Source organism: Dysidea avara, chromosome 5 (assembly GCF_963678975.1).
Source record: "Dysidea avara chromosome 5, odDysAvar1.4, whole genome shotgun sequence".
Classification (NCBI taxonomy): domain Eukaryota; kingdom Metazoa; phylum Porifera; class Demospongiae; order Dictyoceratida; family Dysideidae; genus Dysidea; species Dysidea avara.
In genome coordinates this window covers 6,878,977-6,904,166 of record NC_089276.1, presented here as the reverse complement: position 1 = coordinate 6,904,166, position 25,190 = coordinate 6,878,977, and the positions used below count along the sequence as shown (strand labels likewise).

The 25,190-nt window shown below is 38.4% G+C and overlaps 2 long non-coding RNA genes across 2 annotated transcripts; both read left to right on the top strand.

Moving 5' to 3' along the window:
• The first annotated feature begins 3,891 nt into the window (after positions 1 to 3,891).
• On the top strand, positions 3,892 to 6,520 carry LOC136255392 (uncharacterized). Its single transcript, XR_010700865.1, has 4 exons — positions 3,892 to 4,052; positions 4,922 to 4,970; positions 6,022 to 6,074; positions 6,388 to 6,520. It is a non-coding gene; the product is annotated as an uncharacterized lncRNA (long non-coding RNA).
• Positions 6,521 to 16,513: 9,993 nt separating this feature from the next.
• LOC136255398 (uncharacterized) lies at positions 16,514 to 20,027 on the top strand. The gene is made up of 3 exons (XR_010700878.1): positions 16,514 to 17,861; positions 19,138 to 19,209; positions 19,724 to 20,027. It is a non-coding gene; the product is annotated as an uncharacterized lncRNA (long non-coding RNA).
• The last annotated feature ends 5,163 nt before the right edge of the window (positions 20,028 to 25,190 follow it).

The window sequence follows — 25,190 nt, the reverse complement described above, 5'->3', positions numbered from 1 at the left end:
TTGTGACTCCCCTTTAGTTATTTCCTAGATGAAGGTCTGACTGATAGTACTGTTTCTAAAACCTGTATGCTATTGCTGTAAAACTTTAAAAAATAACTTTCTTGAAGTTGTTAGCTTTTTAGCTATACTTGCAAACATGGAACACATTTTGCTATATAGAACCAAATTGTGAAACACAAGTTGTCCAGTTGGTTATGCCCTCAGACTCCACCACATCTTGGGTGTGTGTCTCTCTAAAGGCAAATATATATTTAAGGGGATGCAAGATGTGGGTATAGTTCAGGATCATAATCTCCCTATAGTCACTTCACAAAATTAGCTATTAATACGGTATGTTAGATACGTATAAGGCTTTTCAACAAACGTGACTGAGATAGTAGCATGTATAACCTTAAGAATTTTATGCATTAAAATGTTATACAGAAGCAAAATTATAGCCATAAACAACCTCAAATTTGAGTTTAATCTGATGACAAAACTAAATAAATTATGACATTAATTTTGTTGATTTATCTCACAGGAGTATTGTACATAACCCCTATGCTTCACTACTGGATATCTCTTCATGTTTTGGTTGTATATGTGACCTGCAGTACTCATGGTTAGATAAATAATTGAATGGCAAACAAAGAATGTAGATTAAGGGTGTAATTGTGTGGGCTGTTGACTTTATATGAATTTGCTGCTGATAAAAATTACCACAACTTTGAAATGGAATAAGCTATGAACTTGCAACAATTATCAATTTGTTTCTAGGATTAAGATATTCAATTTGGCACCTACGTAGTTTGAGTGTTGTATGGGTGATATATACGTAGACAAAGGTCACTATTTTTGAGGACACCAAAGGTCAAATCTGCAATGGCTCCATATCTCAAAATATACTTCATGGTAGGTAGATACTATGTGCAAAGTTTCATACTTTCTGCACAAAGTGCACAAATATTTAGCTAAGCCGCTCTACTATCAAGTTCACTTTGCCATTGATCTTCTGGCTTAGGACTTAGTTTCTGCAAGGGTGACCAATGTGTTATTATGTGTTAACAAGTATGCAATCTATTCATGTTAACACATTGAACCATATATCATTACCTATATTTAATTAAGCTCATACCAGAGCAGTACCACTGCATACTTGACTTTATACTGTGATCACATAGTTGCACAAGTGTGCATGCGTATATGATGAATCAGAAGCCATACCATTGCTAACCACAGCATGCTATATACTGCCTATAGTTATAAAGCTGTATATGACTAACTTGGTTTAGTACTGTGCAATATTAAGTGCCACTAGCACCTCTTATTATCATGTTAACTATCCATAAATGGATTTATAAAAGTAAACAAACTAGTGTAAAACATGGGAATAGAGATTGCTGAAAAAAGTAAAAAAACAAGAGTCAAACAAGCCAGCATGTTAAACACACAGAAATCTCTATTTGGACTCAAATAAACATTTATACAGAAGAATTCTTAGTACTTATATGCCCCTAAGTTATGGAGAAACTAGCTACTGTTTTCCCCTTAGTTTTTGCCATATCCATTAAATCCAAATAGATATCTGTGTGTTTAACATGCTGGCTTGTTTGACTCTTGTTTCTATACTTTTTTCAGCAATCTCTATATTCCCATGTTTTAAGTTTCATAATTATTTTTACACTAGTAGTTTACTAGAAAATGAATATCCAAATGGTAAATTTAGTATCCGGTAATGAACGAATATCCAAATGAATCAAATATTTGTTGCAGCCTTACTGCATTGTATGCGCATGTGCAAAAGTTTGAATTGTGAGGTATACAAAGCTATGTCTAGATGCCGCATCATGTTTGAATAGCTACCTATACCAGTAGATATGAGTAATGCACCTATCAATGTATTGCCCCACTACCCCCCCCCCCCCTCGGGCATATATGGGGCTATAGTGGGGATTTGACACAGCCGAATGTCAAATGCCCCATAGTATAGGGCAAACCTATCGTGTCAAATCCCCACCGCTGGCCCCAGTTGCAACGCGGGATTTACTCGGGATTTGACATAGCGAAGGAAGTTACAACAAAAAAATATTTTGGTGCTTACTGAACGATCGTCAAATGCCCCATAGTGGCAGGGGCGGATCCAGAGTTTCGAAAGAGGGGGGGCACCTTTCTGAAAAACAGTTGAAGACCAAAAAAACTTGCTGAAAACCAGTTGAAGACCAAAAAAAAAAAAAAAAAAAAAAAGGTCACAACAATAATAGCTAGTTATCCTTACCTACTATATCACGTCTGTTATGTAAAATAAAATCCTATTTGTAGCTTCATAGGTAACTACACTGCCTCATGAACATTGTGACTGCTTTATTAGAGTAATTGACTGCTCTATTAGAGTATATCGATCTTGTATGCAATTTCTTGAAGGGGGGGCATTTGCCCCAAATGCCCCATCCTGGATCCGCCACTGAGTGGGGCAGCAGTTTCGAGTCAATTCCCCCTGTAAAGCCCCACTTATGCCCGAGGGGGGGGGGGGGGTGGTGGGGCAATACATTGATAGGTGCATAAGCAGTTCTAGTAGATGACATTTGTGTAGTATGGTGATTAATTTTGAGAGAACAATAACGGCATGCATGCATGAACGTTTGAATTACGGAATTCGCAACAAACCCCTGGTTGAAGGGAAAAAAGCTGCAACTAAAAGGTGTAGAAAAACAAACAAACAAACAAACAGAAAAAAACAGCACAACGCAACTGGAGATTTGAACTTGCATTCTGCCAGTTTCAAGCTCTACACATGGACTAAATGTAATTAGAGTGTTTTATAAAGTAAATAAATACATGCTTAAGTTGAATGGAACCTTGCAGTTTAAACCTATCGTGTCAAATCCCCACCGTTGACTCCAGTTGCAACGCGGGATTTGACATAGCGAAGAAAGTTACAATAAAAAATATTTGGGAGCTTAATGAACGATCGGCCCCAAGTGGGGCAGCAGTTTCAGGCGTGTCAATTCCCCCTTTAAAACTTACGCCCGAGGGGCAATACATTGATAGGTGCATAATTCATCACACTTAATTTATTTATAAGTAATGTAATCCAGTATTCCCAGAACAATATCAGCAAGAGTTCATATTATGAACTCTTGATATCATGCAGGTATACCACAGAAAGTGCAAACCTCCATCGTGATAGTGCAGCAGTACTGTACCCGGGTACTGTATGATATTTTTTTTTTAATTGCTACGTAGCTATTCCACTCGTACAGGTGAGTTGTGCCTGGTCTCGTGCTCCATACAACCTTAGGTGCGCCCGGTGCGCCATACTAAGGTAGGGGCGGGCGTTTCCGGACAAAGTTTGCACACGCATTAGAAAGTTGTTCATTCCTCCTCGAAAGAAAAAGGGATTTTAAAATGATTAGTGCCAAATTGTAGCTAATGAGCTAGGCTATCGGTGGTATAAATTGTGGGTGGTGAAGTATAGGGTACTAGGAGAAAGAGCAGTTTAAATTTGCAGTTTGAGAAATTGTCAAAAATGTACGTGGCTGGGGTTTCCGGACACCACTAAAAAAGACGTACGTACTACGGTACCTGCCATTGTTAGGCCACTTCAACTAAATCTTTTGTTTCTCGGGCGAAATTCAGCCAAATAAAAGTCGGTAGGTCGGTAAAATAAAAATAAAAATAGGCTATTTTGCTAGCTGAAGAGTGATATTGCGAGTCAAACGGTGGCTAAGCTACATTACGGTTGCTGTATCACTTGTGAGTAGGCAGCTATATGTTGAGATTTTTACTTTTTGAGAGCTTAAAGATAAATTTGCAACTCCTGCGTGGCGTTATCACTCTTTGCAAGGTGATCACGTGATTAACATAATTATTTTATGCTGAAGAATACCAATCTCGTTATGTACAGACTTGCTCAACCACAAAGTTACGTAATACAGGAAACTGGTTAATCACGTGATCACCGCACATTGCTGTTGTGGTCAACCACGTTTTCTGCGTAACAATGACGAGTGAGTGACTTTATAAAGGAGATAAACTGGTGACTGTTATGAATATGGAAAGCACCTTGATGGAAGGTACGGTAACTCACAACTAAATTTGCAGTGACTTGTGTATGCACACATTCATAGTGATGAGCGAGTGAATCACTATTAATTTTTGTCTCGAGCTTGTAACTTATACTGAACATAATGTATGGCATTGCTATCAGGTGGTTACCAATGCGCTTGACAATGTCATGCATATTTAAACTGTAAGCTCACTGGTTATGTACACGTGGGGCAAGGTCGAGGACAAGGTTGAGATTTGAACTATGATGAGCACGACTGAATCTCTGCTTTGTGCTGTTGCAGTTTCACCGTAAATTCTTACTGGTGAAACAACATAACCAAATGGTTAGGACAGTGGCTTGTATGCCCCATGATGCTGGCTGGTTCATGCTGTTGCAGTTTCTTGCACTACTTACCATGACTATAACTGGTTATTATGGAACTTTGAGACAGTTTCTGTCCGTGTTAACCTCCTGCAAGTTACTAGTCTTGTGCAAGGTGGATTTGCCCGCACATACTCAAGTGCTTAGGACACTTTCCCCAGCAGATTCAAGCCTAATAGAGCTCTATATGACATGCTTAATATAATGCTGCAGAAATGTTCATTTGATATCATTTCTCTTGTAATGCTGTGTACCCCCGGACACTAAACAAGACTATGGGACCGGCCATAATTGACGCAGTAAGATACATGAATTATAGTTTAGCTTTTTTCATTGTACCAGTGATAGACATGATGTCATGCACTCATCCAGTATTTTCTATAACACAAACAGAGTACATATGCAACAAAATTTAATATTTTATCTTCAAATGTTTAGTAAAACACTTGTTCGTATTCTTCCTATTGTGTTGTGCGTATTGTCCAATCTTATATCAATTGCTTTATTTTACAGATTATTAAAACAAGATGCCACAGAACTTGCCAGCTTGAGCAATCTTAGTGTAAGTGTATTTTGTTTGTGATCTTACAATAGACCATATGCAATCTTGGGGGCATGGCTTTGTAGTATTGATCGTGTGCAATCTGTAACCAGAATGTCTTGAAAGAATACTATAGTAACTTCTCGGATGTTCCTTTCATCAAGAGTATGAGCATTTAAAAATTTTCCAGTATAGAATTTCTTGCTCTCAGGAATATATGAGACTATGCTCTAGATTGCACATAGTCCATAACAACAAATACAGTGTCCTCAGTAAGGAGATTGATTTAAGCCCCCTACCCCACCACCAACATACATTCACATTTGTACCACCCTTTAAGCAAGGCCTAAACTGTTGGTCATCACAATCCTAGAGGGTAAGGTCTGAAAGCTACCGTAACTTAGGCAGTGTAAAACATAGGTGAATTTGGCAAATAGTCCTGGTTTTTTTCCTCGCCTATAGCCATTGTTAGCTATGTCACTGTGTAGAGATATGTTACAAAACACACCGGGGTATAGCTAGCTTTCTGAATTACCCGGGCACAAGATCTGGCTGTCCCCTTTAACAAGCAATGCGAGCCCATCTCTGTGGACTCTTCATTACAGATTTGCTTTAATAGAAGTTATGCCTAGCTAGCTACTACACTGCTGTTTGTACAGCTTAACCCTTAAACCCGCATAATCCAGAAAACTGGATTTACACTTAATAAATACACATGCTTTGCACAAAGCGCTGTAACTTTCGAAGCTTTCGTCCCTCCTATGGCTATGCAATTTATATCATTCTACTCATGATGTAGCAAGGATCAAAATGATACCTAGGGTTTTACCCTAACACTAAAATTAATGGTGAAGCCAAAACTAGTCGTGAAAATAACTTTTCAGTAAGGAAACACACAAACCCTTTACATACCTTTATAAAATGGTTGATAACTCGATGGTAGTTGATCCTATCGCTTTGCAACAACTTTCATTCCACTCTTCGTGAAATTCACTTTCATAATTTATTGTGTTGATTTTTAGTTAAGACCAGCAACTGTTGTCACAAGTGATGAATGTTCCTCTTATAATAGGTGCTAGTGGCACACAAATGTTTATTCATTGGAGTCATGTGCATACTGCTGAGGTAAGTCTATTGTCAGCTGTGTATATACTGTACCATATGGATATCAAATCATCAATCGAGCATTGTCATTTGCTTAGTTCATTCAGTGCTATTGTAAGAATGATGTAGATTGTCGTTTTTCTGCCTTACAATGTCACTGGAAAATTAGCGTGGTTTCAGAGTGACCTAAAATGCTTCTGGGAAGTTCTGCAATAGTGTTGATTTGGCTAGTGAGATTTTGGCTTCATTTGCTGATTTGATTGTCCAATTTCTGTAACGTGTTTAGTGGTCTTTTATTTCTATGATTATTAGCAATTGTCATCTTGATATATAGGTGTTCTGGAGATTATGGGAAAACACCACACACGATGCAATTGGTTTATATTAGTGTGTATTCTAACTTATTCTGTAACTAAGTTTTGTTTGTCATATCGATTGAGTTGTGTATATTTTTGTCACTTGTTCAGACCTGTTGCATATTACAAGTTTAATCAAAGGTTAACTTGAAGGTGGCCATAATAACATTAATAGATGGGAACTAGCATTGAACACTATGCACTATTCAGTAAATATCTAAACGGTAGGGTTAGCTTGATCACTATGCATTGTGGTATTCATTAGAAGGTATCAACAGGTTTGGGGTAGTACCATATGTAGCAGCCTGCCTGTTCTAGATCATTCTATGCTATAGCAGGGCAGTAAAGGAGCAGCATTATCACTAATTGCATGTTTGCAGTGCTGGAAACTTTTTATCCCACCAAAGGTCCATAGTACCAAACTACGGCTGGTTAGTAGGATATGGGCTGCATTGTAGCATATCAGTTAGGAGGGATCATATAGGGCATCTGGTGTTGGGTAAATTGGCATACCACCAAATGTACCAGCTAGAGCTTTATCATAAATGTTGGGGTACACATTTACCATGACCCAATCTCGGAGGGTCATGTGATCTCACATGACAGATTAAGGGTCAGGTCACAAGGCTACAGCGCTCCAGCCCATTCTCCCAATCTCGATGTCTTGTTGTATTATGGTCATTGCCACACACTGGTATACAGAATGTTTGTTTCAGCTCTATAGTCAACATCATCTTCATAACACTCACTGCCGTGATGCAATGGTTCTTTCAAAATGATGCACTTGCAATAATCAAGGCTTGCAACACAATCAATGAAATAGTGGTGAGACAAGCTTATCAAATGTACTATCAGTACATGTACATCAACCAGATGTGTAAGCTTCATACTTGGAGCACAAAACTTCTGACTGTGTAAATATTATTGCAACATTCAAGTGTGTGTTGCAAATGACGATTGCAAGTCCCTAGATGGCTCCACAAACACTTCTGTACAATACAAGTGAAGAATAATACCAACATATAAATGGACGCTTCATTATGTTTTTTCACTCCCTGCATTGTATCATTACAGTACATTATACATAAACATAATATGTATTACACACTTAGATATGCTACAAAGGAATTGTCAGTTTCATGTCGTAATTGGCTAATTCATAATTAAGTCACCAATTGCTGCAGATTGATTGCCGTCTTAAGCTTCTTGGTATAAGGACATCTACAGATCATCTAAGGCTCTTCATCATAATATAGGCAGGGGGCTTATCAGTGCTGAAGCGAGTGGACTGACTAATAGGCCATCATCATCTATCACATAGACTTCTCACTTCCTGGAATGTAAATGCTAACAATAAATTATAATTATTATTGTGATATGTAATGTGTAAATAATATGAGGTGGTATAATCAGTGGACCTGGAAATGAAGAACTCAATTGGTACTTCACATTCATGCCTGTTACCTCTACAAGTCACAGCATCCCATCTTGCATGGCCAGATCACTTATTCTATATCATGGTGCCTCACACAATCCCTAGCATTTAATGCCTACACTGAAAGAGGGTTTGGACTGCTTAGCATAGGCCATTCTGATGGGTGCTCATTTTCACACCTCCAGGTACCATACACACCATTAATATTAATAAATACTAGAAGTTTAACTTCTCATGCACCACATGAAGCACACAAGGCTATTATAATTTTGTCAAACTGCTTGTGTAACCAGCAGCTCTTGCCAGCAGTCACCCTTTCACTGAAAATGTTTCCTGGAAAAATTGTTACACAAAATTTCTCCAGTTAAGCAATACTAGTGTACTTGTCATACAGAAAGCCAGCTGTAACCAGTGAGCAGCCAGTCCAGACCTGATGATAGACGTCATGTGATGCATGGTGCAGAAGTGCTATGACTATGTAAGATGAGACACTGTGACTTGCAGAGGCATCTAATACAATAGAATGCATAAACACTAGGAAACATATAAAATTTCTAGATCCCTGCAGGTCTTTGGTCCTGGGTTTATTAATTCCTGGGGTAGGGAATTATATTAGTACTAACTTGTGTACAATAATCTGTATGTGTAGCTATAAAATACCTTAAGGAAACATCTGAGAAGTTTGACTAGTATTCTAGGGATGGGAGGGTATTGACATTTCTGTCGTACAATTATTGTCATGAGCCATTATCACAATTATTGTACATTTAACCACTGTACCGTAACAAAAAAAACCTAAAATATTCAACTAAACGGCAAAAATATTTAAGATGATCGATTATTATGTGATAATTGCCAATTTTAATTATCACTAGTTAATGAAAATTAGACGATTGCCAACTAAATAATCATGATAATTGGATAATTGCCCATCCCTATAATATTCTTGCATCAATACTACAAAGCCATGCCCCCAAGATTGCATATGGTCTATTGTAAGATCACAAACAAAATACACTTACACTAAGATTGCTCAAGCTGGCAAGTTCTGTGGCATCTTGTTTTAATAATCTGTAAAATAAAGCAATTGATATAAGATTGGACAATACGCACAACACAATAGGAAGAATACGAACAAGTGTTTTACTAAACATTTGAAGATAAAATATTAAATTTTGTTGCATATGTACTCTGTTTGTGTTATAGAAAATACTGGATGAGTGCATGACATCATGTCTATCACTGGTACAATGAAAAAAGCTAAACTATAATTCATGTATCTTACTGCGTCAATTATGGCCGGTCCCATAGTCTTGTTTAGTGTCCGGGGGTACACAGCATTACAAGAGAAATGATATCAAATGAACATTTCTGCAGCATTATATTAAGCATGTCATATAGAGCTCTATTAGGCTTGAATCTGCTGGGGAAAGTGTCCTAAGCACTTGAGTATGTGCGGGCAAATCCACCTTGCACAAGACTAGTAACTTGCAGGAGGTTAACACGGACAGAAACTGTCTCAAAGTTCCATAATAACCAGTTATAGTCATGGTAAGTAGTGCAAGAAACTGCAACAGCATGAACCAGCCAGCATCATGGGGCATACAAGCCACTGTCCTAACCATTTGGTTATGTTGTTTCACCAGTAAGAATTTACGGTGAAACTGCAACAGCACAAAGCAGAGATTCAGTCGTGCTTATCATAGTTCAAATCTCAACCTTGTCCTTGACCTTGCCCCACGTGTACATAACCAGTGAGCTTACAGTTTAAATATGCATGACATTGTCAAGCGCATTGGTAACCACCTGATAGCAATGCCATACATTATGTTCAGTATAAGTTACAAGCTCGAGGCAAAATAGTGATTCACTTGCTCATCACTTAGTCTGGCGGCACCCGCCCTTACTCTATGCGATGGGGTGGGCGCCGCCAAACTACTCATCACTATGAATGTGTCCAAGGGCATCGGAACCGGGGGCCAGGGGGGGGCCAGGCCCCCACACTATTTTCAAAAGCATGATTTGGCCCCCCACTTTTTGGGCCAAGTACTAGTAGCCAATCAGCCAAAGTTATATACACACACAGAAATGCATACCTCCATACGAGAAGCCATACAACCATCATGCAAAAGCACTCTGGGGTGTGGCATCACCAGTCCACCGTAGAGGCGAATCCAGACTTATAGAAAGGGGGATAAAAATGAACTGAGGCACTACATTGTCTCTGGTTTGATAAGGTGAGACCAAAAATAATAAAAAAAGGCCACAGCCAGCTGACAATAGCTGCCCACCTCACCAACCACGCATTTATAGCTGATAAAGTACATAAAAATCCTTAAATAGCTCACTACACACTATTCTAATACTGTGACTGCTTTATTAGAGTGACTGCTCTATTAGAGTATCTCGATCTTGGTATATTAAAAATTTTTGGAGGGGGGTCAAGAGGCCCCTTTGACCCCCCCTGTATCCGCCCCTGGTCCACCCCATTCATTGTACTGTACGAGGCACTGTATTAAACACAAAAGCACCTGTAATTTTATTTCTGTTCTGCTTGCACATGATACCTGTTGTTGAAATATTTCCTGGATCCCGTGCAGTGAGAAGTTTGAACAGTAGAAAGAGTGTCATGTCCGTGATGTGGGAAAGATTGAACTCAAATTGAGGGTGGTAACAGATCGAAGTCTAAGAGGGCAGTCACACTGTAGTGCACGAGTGTATGGGAGTTGCTGACTACCAACGATTAAACCAGACATTATTAAGACTTTGTGGTGAAGTTGATTTATGAAGAGAAACAAACAAGGATGTGGAATATCAAAGTGGCCAACCATGAATGCAGTGTAGTATTCACCTGATCTACACTCAGTTTGGGAACACCTGCTAGAACAGACATCCCAGCTTATAGTTCCTTAAAGGTAACGATGTTTCACTTTGTCGATAACAACTATTAATGCTGTAATCCTTCTAGTGTGAAGTACGTAAAGCTCGCATAAAGAAAAGACCTTGATGTGACCATGATTTCTCATGTGATACATACATGCATTAAGCACATGCAGTAGGTGTAGAGGAGCATAGCGGCGGGTGTAGGGAGTGAAGAGATAGCTATGCAGTATAGGTGTAGGGCTGTTAGCTAGTGATAACACACCCCACAACACCTTTATATAAACGTACGTATGAACTGGGTACAGAGGAGCCGTATCAATGGGACCCTGTGGAATGGGTTTATGGTTAACTGGTCATGGCTATCTTTGGCCCCCACTCTGAAAATCGTTCCTACGCCTTTGAATGTGTGCATACGCAAGTCACTGCAAATTTAGTTTAACACAGGGGTGAGTTACCGTACCTTCCATCAAGGTGCTTTCCATATTCATAACAGTCACCAGTTTATCTCCTTTGTAAAGTCACTCACTCGTCATTGTTACGCAGAAAACGTGTTTGACCACAACAGCAATGTGCGATGATCACGTGATCAACCAGTTTCCTGTATTACGTAACTTTGTGGTTGAGCAAGTCTGTACATAACGAGATTGATTTTGTACCATACGCGTATGGTACATACCATATATGCGTATACGCGTACGGTACAACCATACGCGTATGCATGGTACGGAAAATCGTACCATCTGAGTATAGGCTATAGCTAACCTGCTTTGTATATAATATCAAGCAGAAGGTTTTTACACTGTCGTACCTATTGACTATGCCGGATGGCACTCTGCTTTCATTTCTTTTTGGGGAAGAGGGAGTGGGAAGGGGCCCGGCTAGTCTCTTAGCAGTTTCTGTAATTCAGTCAAGATCGAGCTAGCTAGGTATATACCTCTATAGAGCAATCATATTTTGGTCTGATTAGCTATTCTATTCTCTAGACCTGAGATGTATTTTGCTTTACTGTAATTAAGATATAATTTGCTTTACTGCATGATGCAAACCTACACTGTTAAAACTGAGGTGGTCATAGCACACTTAACCAGCAGCACACCCTTTGGGTGCAGGCACACTTTCAGGATATAGTGTGTGAAGCACACAAGACAAGCAGTGTGACTGTATATTGGTGTACATGGCATCCTTTATCATTTAGAGGTAGTAGGATGTATAGAAAAGCATCAATTTTTATGTGCTATAAATAAACTTATTTTGTATTGAGAGAATAAACGTCTTAATGATTAAGACAAAATATACATTACAAGCATACAGGGGCCTAGACACAGGGGTACCATGTGCTGATGGATCAGTACAGGAGCCCTGGCAAGACTTACATTAACTAAAGGTAAATTAAATTACAATACACAAAAAAAAACAAAAAAACTATATCTACATATATGTAATACTTAAAGTTTACCTAAGGTGGTCTAAAAGATCCCAGCCCGGGGAGGCTCTAGAATTAATGCTTGTGCTAAGCCATTACACAGACACACTACAATAAAATGTGTATCCGTGCATAATTATGTGGTATGCCCTAAATGTGCTGTACATAGCATGCACATGTACCTGTAGTGTATGTGATATGTAGGCAGGGCTGCCCAGAGAAATTAAGGGGCCCAGGGCAAAGAGTTAAAGTGGGGCCCCAGAGGCAAGGAGGTTTCCATTCTGAATCACAACTTCACCCAAGCTGTAAGTTGAAGACCAAAAAAAAAAAAAAAAAAAAGGTCATAACCTGCTAACAATGACATTAACTACCCCTCACCAACCATATCTCCTTATCTATAAGTTTGTTACACTGCTCCTCTGAAGAATACTGTGACTGCTCTATTAGAGAATTTAGATCTGACTGCTCTATTAGAGTATATCGATCTTTTAAACAGGTATTCAAGGGGCCCTTCATGGGGCCTCCTGGGGCCCCTTTTAGGCTGGGGCCCGGGGCAAAATGCCCCAGTTGCCCCCCCCCCCCCCCCCCCCCCCTGTGGGCGGCCCTGTATGTAGGAGATGATTGTCCACATTTGTCCATTAGTTAGCAAATGTGAACCATCATCTCCCACACATCACATACTTCGCTGAAGTATGTGATGTGTGTGTGTGTGTGTGTGTGTGTGTGTGTGCGTGATTTGCACAAAAACACATTTATTGTAGTGACAGTTCAAGTCGATGAACAAAGCCAGTATGTTTGTATCAATAAAGTAACCAATTTGCATCAACCAAGAGTAAAACTCTTGATTAACATTAACTCATAGAATTTCCATTAGATTAATCCAGTGAACAGTAGAGAGATGAAAAAGATAATCAGTGGGGGCCCATATATATCTTAAGGTAGCTTCAGCTGAGTGAAATTAAACCCACAATCAAACTCCAGGCTTGGTGATATAGGTTTATTATACATTTTGAAACAATGTTTCGGATTGGAAAGCAGTAAGTTGCTGACTGACTAATAGTGTTGTGTACTGTTTGTAGATTGTTGACATTCCAGGAATGTTACACCAATTGTGAAACTGCAGATGATGTAATATTTCACAATAATATGAGTGGTTGACTTTGATAATAAAACTGTCACATTCTACCCTTCCACTCCTGAATGCACAAGTGCTTTTTTTCTCCACAGTGGAAATGCTATATATTACTTTGAAAGTCCACAAGCTGGTATACTATAGTAATGTATGTTCTTTAGAATAGTCAAGTTAATTATCTAGCTGTTGCATAGCAACCATATACACTGAAAACGCATTGTAAATTTTTATTTTTATTTCTTCTTCCACGCAGTACATTGTGGCTACAATTGCTACACATATATTACTTCCTATTGGATTCATGATCCATTGTTTAATTGATATAAAGAAAATTCAAAAAATCAGGCCATTATTACATAATGCTACTTACATAATGCTACTCCTCCTTCATACCTGTAATAGAGTTTATGATGTAATGTAATGATGTGACATGATGTAATAATTCATTATGCATATACTTGTAATATTAATATTGTGTGCTGTAGTTGTAAGAGTTATAGTTGTTATTGTGTGCTTTCAATTATTGATGAATAATATTATATACAGTGGTCTGTTCTGCTTATAAAAGATTTGCCCAAGAGCCTACACTTCCCTACAATTATAGAACAATACCCACAATATGTGATAGCAGCCATATTAATTAATTTGCATCCATTGGCCAATTTTTTACGGTCACATATATGCATATTATTTCATTAAATATTTTATTCTATTGTTGTTACATAATCTATTGTTTAGCTTTAATTTGTTAGTACACTATAGCTTCCACTTAAAAATGGATATTTATGCCTGATGGCACGCACTAAAGGAGTGTTGAGCAGACAATTTTAATCAGATGAGCTCGAGAAGTACAATGTAATGATTGCTCAAACAGAGGAAGATCTGGAGAATTCTGATACAATAACATCGAGGGAGGTAGCAAAGAGATTTTACTGTAGAGAAAGCAATATTCCAGTTTGCAAATTAATGTAAATCTAGTTGTAGCGTAGCATTATTAGCATAATTAATTGCATGTGCAACAAATTCTTTTTAAACTGAATCTTTGCTATTGAATGAGGCATGCACATTGCCTACTGAGAAAAACATAACATGGCAGAGATTTTATGGTGAGTTTATGAGTTCTAATGAATATTTCAGTAATGAATGTATGTATATATATATTATCTGGCATTGTTTAATTGTTAAGTGTGTTGTAACCACTCACTACTTACTGTGGATGGGACAATGTGTTTAGCTACTTACAGTATGTACAAACAAGAAAAGTACGCAAACATAAATTGGATCCTCAAAAGAAGAAGAGTGTATATAATAGATAAAGATGCAAAGACAGTGAGGGGCCATGTTGCACAACTGATAACACTTACAAAGTTCATTTGTCAAGTTGTTAGCTTTGCACAAGCAGTGCAAAGCTAGAAATGCTTGTAAAGATAGCCCATTGTAACTAGGTGATGGCAAGGCTAGAAGACACTGAGAAATTTTTGCTGATGACTGTTTACTTTACAGAATTATCACCACCAAGGAGGATGCCATTCAACTTCAGCATGATCTTGATCAACTACACGAATGGGCAACTAAGTGGCAATTAAGATTCAATGTAACCAAATGTACTATTATGCGGTTTACCAGATCATTATCACCAATCATTTTCAACTACAAGCTAAACAATCACAACTTGGGTACATCAAACCAACACTCCTACCTTGGTGTTATATTGGACAACAAACTATCATGGTCTCCACATATTAGTAATATAACTGCTAAGGCCAATAGAACATTAAACTTTTTGAAACGCAATCTGAGTTGCTGCTCGTCTAACATCAAAGCAACAGCCTACCTTACGATAGTACGACCGTCAATGGAATACGCTGCAGTCATCTGGGACCCATACCACCATAACAATATTCAACAGCTAGAGAAAGTACAGCGTAGGGCAGCTAGATGGGTCCTAAATGATTTCAATCGAATCAGCTCAGTCACAGCTATGTTACAGCATCTTTCTTGGCCAAGCCTTCAGCTGAGACGTAAAATATCCAGATTACAAGCACTTTTTAAAATTATACATCAAGATTATTTACTGTCAATTCCTCCTCATTTTATTTCAATGACAAGATCCACCAGACTATATCACCCACATCGTTTTATTCTACCAAACTCATCCACCTATTCATACCAACAGAGCTTTTTCTCCAGATCAATTAAGGATTGGAACAACTTACCATCTTCCATCATTGAGAGCAACAATATTGACTCTTTTTCAGCGGAACTGCAAACATTGTATAGAACTCAATAACTGTAATCTTTGTAACTACGTAGCTAAATTCATTTTATGATTGCTTTTCTTTTCCTGAGCATATCAGCTGTGCTGTCTGCTCAGTAACAATAATAATAATAATAATAAAAAAAGGCATAATACGCATATGGTACGTACCATACGCGTATGCCTATACCGTACGCGTATGGTACGGAAAATCGTACTGTACGCGTATGGTATGTACCAAGCTACAGAACTGTGGAAGTCAGTGTTTTGGGCCATTTTCAACCTAGTTCTATTGCTGCAATTAAGGATGTGATAAATTTTACCTGGCAAGTATCCCTATTTTCCAAAGGAAGTGCTAGAAATCTTTTGTTCAAGATGGCCAGTGCCTCAATTTCTGCTTCACAGAGAATATTTTATGGTAGGAACTCTAAAGAATGGACAATCAACCCGAACTGTTTTTAATCTGTATATAGGGTGCTCTGTACAGTTGCGCGTATGGCTTCCCGTAAATTATATCCCATCCAAAAACAGCTTATAGCTGTAAAAAAAGTGCGCGTCCAAGTAAAGCAGAGTTAACTGCGACAAAAAGTAATGATATCATAATGCGGCCATGTGCGAGGTGTGCAAGTTGTAATATTAGCTAATCAGATAATACAATGTTATTGTTAAAGTGTTAATGAGAACTATGTGATGCTGCTAGTTTTGAAGTGTGTGAGCATCTTCATAAATGCCACATAAATTTAATTCTCAATAAAGCAATGTGTATAGATTCTCTGATAGTAATAAATAGTTTGAGTTTGGCCACCTTTCCTTTGTTCGTAGCATTGCTGTATACAGGAAAGGCGGCCAAACTCAAACTATTTATTACTATCAGAGAATCTATACACATTGCTTTATTGAGAATTAAATTTATGTGGCATTTATGAAGATGCTCACACACTTCAAAACTAGCAGCATCACATAGTTCTCATTAACACTTTAACAATAACATTGTATTATCTGATTAGCTAATATTACAACTTGCACACCTCGCACATGGCCGCATTATGATATCATTACTTTTTGTCGCAGTTAACTCTGCTTTACTTGGACGCGCACTTTTTTTACAGCTATAAGCTGTTTTTGGATGGGATTTCAATACTTTTTGTTAGAATAAGCAATGCACTGTTGATAACAGTAGGTGAGTCAGTAGTTTCCATGGTTTTGACAGAAACCCCAGATTACAGTGACAGAATATTAAAATATAACTGTAATTTTAGTGGCCAGGGCCGCCCACATTGGGGGTAACTGGGGTATTTTTCCCCCTACCACAGCCTGAAAGGGGCCACTTGAATACCTGTTTAAAGAAAGATCGATATACTCTAATAGAGCAGTCAGGATCTAGACCCTTCCTTGCCCCTGGGCCCCTCTTTAACTCTTTTCCCTGGGCCCTCTAATTTCTCTGGACGGCCCTGTTAGTGGCATGCAACTGCAGTCAACTAACACCCATTTTAACTAGTAAACCCTTAACAACACTTTGCCTTTCATCTTGTACTGCATTGAAACGATCAAGATACTCTATTAGAGCAGTCACAAAACAGCTGTAACACAGCCATAGGCGGCGGAAAGGGGGGGGCTTAGCCCCCCCTCAGAATGATATCACACCGAAATTATCTTTCTTGGAGTGGGGCTGAAAACCGTGATAAAGATCGAGATACTCTAATAGAGCAGTCACTCTAATAAAGTATTCAGTGTGTAGCGAGCTATGTAAGGATTTTTATGTAGTTTATCAGCTAGAAATGGTAGCTGGTGAGGTGGAAGCTCTTGTCAGTTGGTTGCGACCTTTTTTTTTTTTTTTTTTGGTCTCACCTTACTAAACTATAGAAATAAGTCTGGGTCAGCCCAGCCCCCCTCATATCAACTACTTGCTCCACCGCTGAACACAGCAATCAATATTTAGCATAGTTACAACTTCTGCTTAGCATCGGATTGTATAGTTTAAATTACTAGCTACTTACAGACTTTACAATATAAAAATATGGCACTTGTAGAAATGTGACTGTTTTATTAGAGTATCTCGATCTACTTCAAGCATTGACTAATTCAAGTGAAGAAGCTACGCCCCTGCCAAGAGATCTTGTGAAATGAAATGAGAATAGTAAAGAAAAGGCAAGTATGTACAGAGACAATAGAGGGGCGCGTAATTATGTCCTGTTGTAAATAAACGCCTTTAAAATTTATATTACTACTAAATAAACGCACCAGAATAGGCTTGTGTGGCTGTTGTCTCCAAGGTTGTCTCATTATTTGTCTTTTCGTGTTGAAGGGATTTAGTCGCAATTGGTGAGTTTAACTATACATGTATTTGTGTTGTAAAACTTAATTGTAAAAAGGCGATTAGCACATATCATGATAAACATGTACTTGTCACAGTAGAGTCTCTCACGAAGTCACGATTATTATGAGACATTGGACCAGGGTAAAAAATTTACTGCTATATTTAGAGGTTGTAGCGTTTGTATATCTTAGTATCTTAATAAATTATCCCCCATGATCACTAATCACTAATAGTACAGTGAAAACTGGTCATTATTCAGGCCGTAGGGACAAAATTTTCTAACCTTGCCTTTTAAAGAGGTGGCTGCATTATGCGGCCTTAAGAAAAGGTAAGAAGCATGCTGTTCTAACTGGCTATAGAGATGGATTTAGTGTATGACAGCGTATGAGACAGTGAGTGCTGGCAGCAAGGGGGCAGCCAATCTGTTAGAGCACCAAAAGCACTGCTTCAGACATAGGCAGTTGACTGTCAGCCCCAAGTGTAAAAAGTTTCACTGTTGGTCCTTATAAGCTCCTGATGAAGAAAGTGATGAAGTCATTATCCATAGGATATATTTTTCAGAGTATCCATTTCAGTTCTACAATATAGTAGCCAAGCATAAGATGAACATAACACAGCATTCCAGTAGTTTAGTGGTGACCACAACACTGCCTGAGTTAAACTGTGGTGAGATTTGAGACTACCAGAAGCCCTGGAATGTCTTCAACACATGAAATACCAAATATCTAATGCCTGGCTTTCATCCACAGTGGACCTGTCTTGGTGGCCACTTGTACAGAAGGGAAACAGCTAGTTGCCACACCCCTTAATTATCAATTTGTAAAATCGTTAGCAAAATTGTGTGTGCGAGCAAGTGCGATGTGGCAGTGCCGTGTATATGGTTGCTGCCTAGCAGTGACACATCACGAGTATTGAAGTCACAATGCGTTACTGTATCATCCATCTAAATACAATCTCTGAATGTGTCATTTTGTGTAGAGAGCAATCTTCCACAAGAAGTGACCTGCAGGTTTCAGTGTATATTGTTAACCATTAATATTGTTCACAATATTGTGAACTATATGTACAGTGAAACCTCACTTAGTGGCCACCTCTTTAATAAGACCACCTCATTATATTGGCCACCTCTAGTAGGTCCCAAATATAGCTAAGCATTACTTATGACCTCATTAATAAGGCCACCTTGTTATTCAGGCCAAATTTTTTGGTCCCACAGCCTGCCATATTAATGAGGTTTCATTGTACTTATGTGAATTTTTATTTTTCGTAACTTTTCTTCAGGTTTACTGATGGGCACTATGAAGCATTGTTGACTGGTACGTGTATAATGTGGTGACTTGAAATGCTAAAACAGTACGTAGCGTGTCTTGTATGTACATGTAATGTGTTGTAATGTGTCCACACATCCACACATCTTAGAAATAAATGTAATTGTATTCTCTATAAATAGTCAGTTCCATTGTGCCACTGGGTCATAAGTTGGTTGAGTATGGATCATCCAGGGCACTTGAGTCACATTTTGTCCTGGCCAAGTGGATCTCATCCACTGACAGAATATACAGGATCAGATCACGTGTATAAATTACGGTGGAACTTGTTTATTGCCACCTTCACTCATTCAGCAGGTAACAGTGTATAAATTCTCAATTGGAATTGGCTTTTCAAGAGTGGTTGTCTTTCTATACTAGTGGCCATTAAGATAGGTTGTACTGATAGAGTGTACATACTAGAGATGCAACAATATCCTCCACTTAGTGTCGTTTGATAGTGATGCAATGGAGACTATGTATTATTGCATTTAAATACTATACTATTATATTGCAACTCTAGCACGTATTTATAACAGGAATGTTTGTTAACCGTTTAGACATACTGGAGCCACACCCACTCATCTGGATTCTACAAATGGAGTCATACCAACTTGTTGTCATCATACTCACTCGTTACTCCCATTGTGTTTGGATGAATATACATGCCGTCATGTGAGACTTGCTACCATGGCGGGCCACTGGAAAACATTTGCATAGCAGTTATATTACAGTCATTATTGTACAATTCTTACATTATTGTTGTGAAAAGTGTTTGGTATTCATGTGTCTCCTCTGTATGTTGTAATTACATGTGTAATTTTGTGTGGGGGTGCTATAAAATGCAATAATGCATGGTGACAATTGTATTAGGCGATTTTGCACACTTCCTTTTAAGCTAGCTACATGTGCTAATTACTCACAGCTTGTGTCAACAACTGGTAACCGCAGTTGTACTCTTGTGTCATTCTTTAAGCCGCGCCCTTAGAGGACAAATTATGTGGGGGCGACTAATTTCAAAACGAAGGATGGTATGCAGCACCATAGATTAGCTATATCTATGGACTATAATCTATGGCAGCACACTTCTTGGTGGCTATATGTACTGATTAACTACATAGAGCGCCAGTTCATCAATACCCAGAGACCGCAGTTGTGCTCTGCGTCATTCTTTAAATTCCGAGTAAAATTCTTAGAGAGCAAATGACGTGGGGGCGACTAAATTCAAATTTCAAACTAGCCATTCTCGAAAACAAATGTTTCAATCTGAACGAAACTTTCAGAACAGTTTAAAGACACATTGCCCTACGTGCCAAGCGAGTATTGCGGAAAACAACAATCTGGGATTTGTATTTGGCCTCTAGGTCGACTGAGGACGACTGAAACTTCGTTTGGTGCTGAAATCACGACTGTAGGGTAATCATGTATGGTGAAATCGATGATGTGAATCTTGAGGTGATTGAGTGAATACTGAAGCGATAACAGGGCGATCAATGTTCGGAATGCACAAAGGAACGCAAGGCATACACCTGCGGTTGCGTCTAACCGCATGCGATAAAAAAAAAAATAAAAATAAAAATGAAACGTCCCCTTTCATGTCGGCAATCTCGATCACGAAACAATCGGCATGGATTTGCTTCACTGCTTGTGTGGTAGTTACTAGTGACACGATGAGTTCAACTCCAGAGTTTCAGAGGGATAGCGTAAGTGACGGGTGGATTACAGGAAGGCCAAATTTGAGAACGTTCGTTCTTGTAAAATCCTCACGTAGTGGTCGCGTCATTTATTGTCTGCGGCGCGCGTTTCTGCTTTACTGGCCGCGCGACTCACTACCGTGAGTCTTGATTTTCTCCTATAACTTACGAATGGATTGAACTATTCTACTAAACTCTTTTTATTTGCAATAAGCTATCACTACTGCACATTTTAGTTCAAATCCCATGTCTTAACTCACTGTAGAAGGTGACTTATAAATTTTCGCTTCAAACTAGAACTAGTCCCACAGTTTATGCTCTAGAGACTTGATTCTTTAAAAATACATTATTGAAAACTGTACAAACAAACGTGCGTTTCTATTTTTGTTCTCTGGCTTCTCAGTCATCAGATACTCTTCTTCCGCTTTTGTGCTGGCACTAATCAGTCTTCTTTACCTCCACGCCATTCTTCGCCAGAAGGAGCTATCAAAAAACGACAAACGCTCTTTTAATGCATAAATACCATGCTTGCCCATCTGAAATTTTCATGCCTATCGGGTCTAAAATGACGAACTAGTTCTAATTTTAGTATCAAGGTGTAGAAACTGAGGCGCCCGCAGCTGTTCTGTGGCCACAGTTATTGTTTCTTAATTGCGTAACCGGAAGATAGTCGGTAAATTACGGATCGCTATATTCATTAGACCACGATGAAGAAGATACAACACTTACTACGCTTCCTTCATGTACATTGCTCTTCTTTCTTCGTTTGTGGCAGGTTATTTCATCATAAAAGACATTTTCTTGTTGGGCGCGCCACGCAATAAACAAGCCACAGACTAATTAGATAATTACTGGTGACCATGGGAATCCATTAGTAAACTCCAGCTGTGCTAACATCAGAAGCCATACGTGTAACTGTACAGAGCACCCTTAAGCCTATGGTCGCTTAGAATTATGAACGGTGCCCTCAATCTCCTGTTAACATGCGTAGCCGGTAAAAGTTTTTTACACAAAAACATTCTACACGCGCAAGCGAATTGTGATGTATCTCGGCAATCCTTAAAGCTATCGAAACAAAACTTTAGTATTTTATAGTACACAAGTAGGGTACTTAGGTACTTAAACCATAGCCTGATTGATTTCTATTCCATCCTTCAGTAGCAGATTAAAAACTAAGTGTCCGGAATACCCAGCTGTCCGGAAACCCCCTTACTTACCTTAGTATGTACCTATGGACTATTCAGTAATTTGATTGTTGGTTGCTTCAGAAAGATTCTTAGCACGCCAATTAGTCGCAGAGAGGATCCTTGTAATATGAAGCTGCGGCGAACAACCATGTCGATTATTGTAACGTTCGCATTTCTTACTGGAATCGTCTCTGCTAATAAGCCGCGTTAGTCGATGTGTTTTGTGTTTGCAAACTTGCGCGAGTTATCGTTGTGACGTGTCCTCTTTTGTATAGCCATCGCTATTTCTGGCGACGTATCAGTTTATCCTGGCGAAGATGTATTGTTCGTTTGCAGCTTGGTCGAGCCAGACGTCCATAACGTGGCGTTTCAGTGGACGAGACTGGACGGATCAACCAACACTAGCATGACGCTTGCAGGGGATGCTGACGAGGAAAGTTCAACTGGTGTGAGTGGTGGGGGAGATATAGTGCATAATAGCACATTGAGCATATTAAATGTCAACTACACTGATAATGGCGAGGGATATTATTGCAATTCTCCCAATTGCAGTGTGGTCAATTGCACACTGAGTTCTATTTCTTATGTAACAGGTGGGTGATTGCTGGAATTGACAAATTTCATGATAACGAAAACTGTTAATTAATGGTTGCCCCTAGCAACCCATTATTTGTAGGTGTCAGTGTCTAAAGTAACTTCTAGCTCCAATTTTTAAAAGGATAAGCTTGTAGTTTTCTCTATGCATATCAAACTTATGTAAGATATTCCAGATTTCCGAATAGGTTACACCCGTTTTGTATAAAATAACACCATCTTCTAAACAAGGCACCACAACTTCCACATACTCTGGTTGACAGACACAAAGTTTGGTTTATCAGATTCCTTGATGAAAGGTGATTCGGTTTATATGTAAGTCCTTTGTGTAGTACTGGAGGGGAGGCTAAAAAGGAGCCTTGTACCGCGTTTGTATGTGTTTAGAATGCCCGTAAAACACGTGTTTTTCAACATATCTCTGTAAACTAACCTGCTTAACAATTTGTACGGTTGGAGTCTTATTAAGCATCCTTCGCTGCGTATAGAATGATACCAAATTTAGCGAATTTGGTTAAGGATAGCAACTTGTAAATTGGGATTTTCCCACCGAGATAATTAAATTTTCCAAAAGGTTAATGTATGGAGCGTGTATTATGTCATCATCAGCAGTAAATAACTGTCGTTATGGCAACATTTTCACAGTCGGCATTGGATAGAAAAATTCAAGGGCTTTCTTTTGTTGTATGGTGTGCTGTAGAGACTTGTGAGTTAAAGGTCGTAAATTAGTGTTTTTGTATGTAGTGTACAATACATGTATTTTGCATTAGACAAGGAATGATGAGATTTTATGATCAGCCTGTTTTACCAAACTGAGGTTTCAAAACAGATGTTAAACAGACGTTAGATTTATTTAATGCATAATTGTGAACCACCTGAAAATGCTTGATTTGACAAATCCCATACATATGTTTTGATATGGTGAGGGGGCAACAGTTGCCCATGGGATTCAAAAGTCATACCTTATGACTTGTAAATACAAGGAAATAAAAACTATAGTGAAACAAAGGAGGTTGCCTACACATGAAGATTATATACTATAATCTCTACCACAGTCCATACCATGGTAGTACTGTTTAAGTAGAGATCGTTCCAAAGGTTATGCATGCTGCCTAAAATTCTGCCTTTAAAATCACCCTAGAGAAATGTTACGTGATGAAAATCACCTTTACGGAATAATATTAGTCCATCTAACATCAAATACAGCATTAAAACAAGTATACTTAGGATATAGCTAGAATTTTTTTTTAAAAAAACACACGCACACACAAACTTGAATTTTTGTCTGCTTGCCTGCCTGCCTTGACCACATGTACAGTTGCAAGGCTGCAGGCCAACTGAAGTAGTGCACGGCTACACAATAGCAAACTCGCCAGTGGGATGTGCCTTTTGAGGTATTGACGAGTGTGTTTCCCCTGCGCCTAATCTTTTCTTTTATCTTCAATCAGGCTTAGTTGTCGTCTACTTCATGCAACGAAATGTTGAGGTGCTAATTTTTCCTTATCAGCATGTGCATATTTAGACATCATAAAAATTATCTAAGGCGCTGATGCTTGGTAGATACCTGTAACTTCATAATTGGATTGAGACCATGCCCATTAACAGATTATTAATAATGATCAAGCACGGAGACACTCCTCATAACAATATAATTACGCGATCATGATGACTTCACCCTTTACTATTGGTCTAGCTGTATTTATAATGCTAGCACAGTGAAAATATGATGTGACAAACACCCTGGAAGGTGAAAGGCCAACTCAAGATACTCTAATGCAGCAGTCACCTTAATAGAACAGTCACATCTGTATAGTTGTATGCTATAACAAAAATCCAAGCAAACAAGTATATGTAAAAATTATTAATTTAGATACTGTATAGCCTAAATATTTTGAGGAGGAAAAATGTTGCTGATTTTGCCAGAAAAAAATTTTATCCTTGAAATATTTAGACCTCCATATAGTGTAATACAGTTTGGGAGTCTTTGCAAATCTGCAAAAAAAAAAAAATTTAGCAACACTGCTCAACCTCGAAAAATTTTCCCCTCAAAATGTTTAGGTTATATGGTAATGAAGTAGGGATCCAAATGATAAATAGTAGTGAAACAAGAGATGAATGATGGTATATGAGATTCCTTACCCAAATATAATCTAAACTGATATAACAGCAAGACATTTGTGCTCTAATGCTTGAGATGAATGCTCACGTACATTTAACATAGGTATTTTAGATTTTTGTGTAGTAACTGTTTTAAGGGTCAGAGATTTTAGCAACTCTTGAAATATCTTCAGACTCTAGTGTACTATCTTGGAACCAATCAAAAGCTTCTTATGTTAGGTACTGTTTCTTAACCAGTAGTATGTAGGTCTGTGTACATGAGTGTGAATAAAACTGCACAGTAAAATAACACTGAATATTGCTAAAGATTAATAAGTTATATGCTTGACAATGTACTGGTTTATATAATTCATTGTTACAAGGAAAACATATTATGTATTTTTGTCAAACAATTAGACAACATTGTTGGATTAATGAACATGTCGGCATTTCCTGGT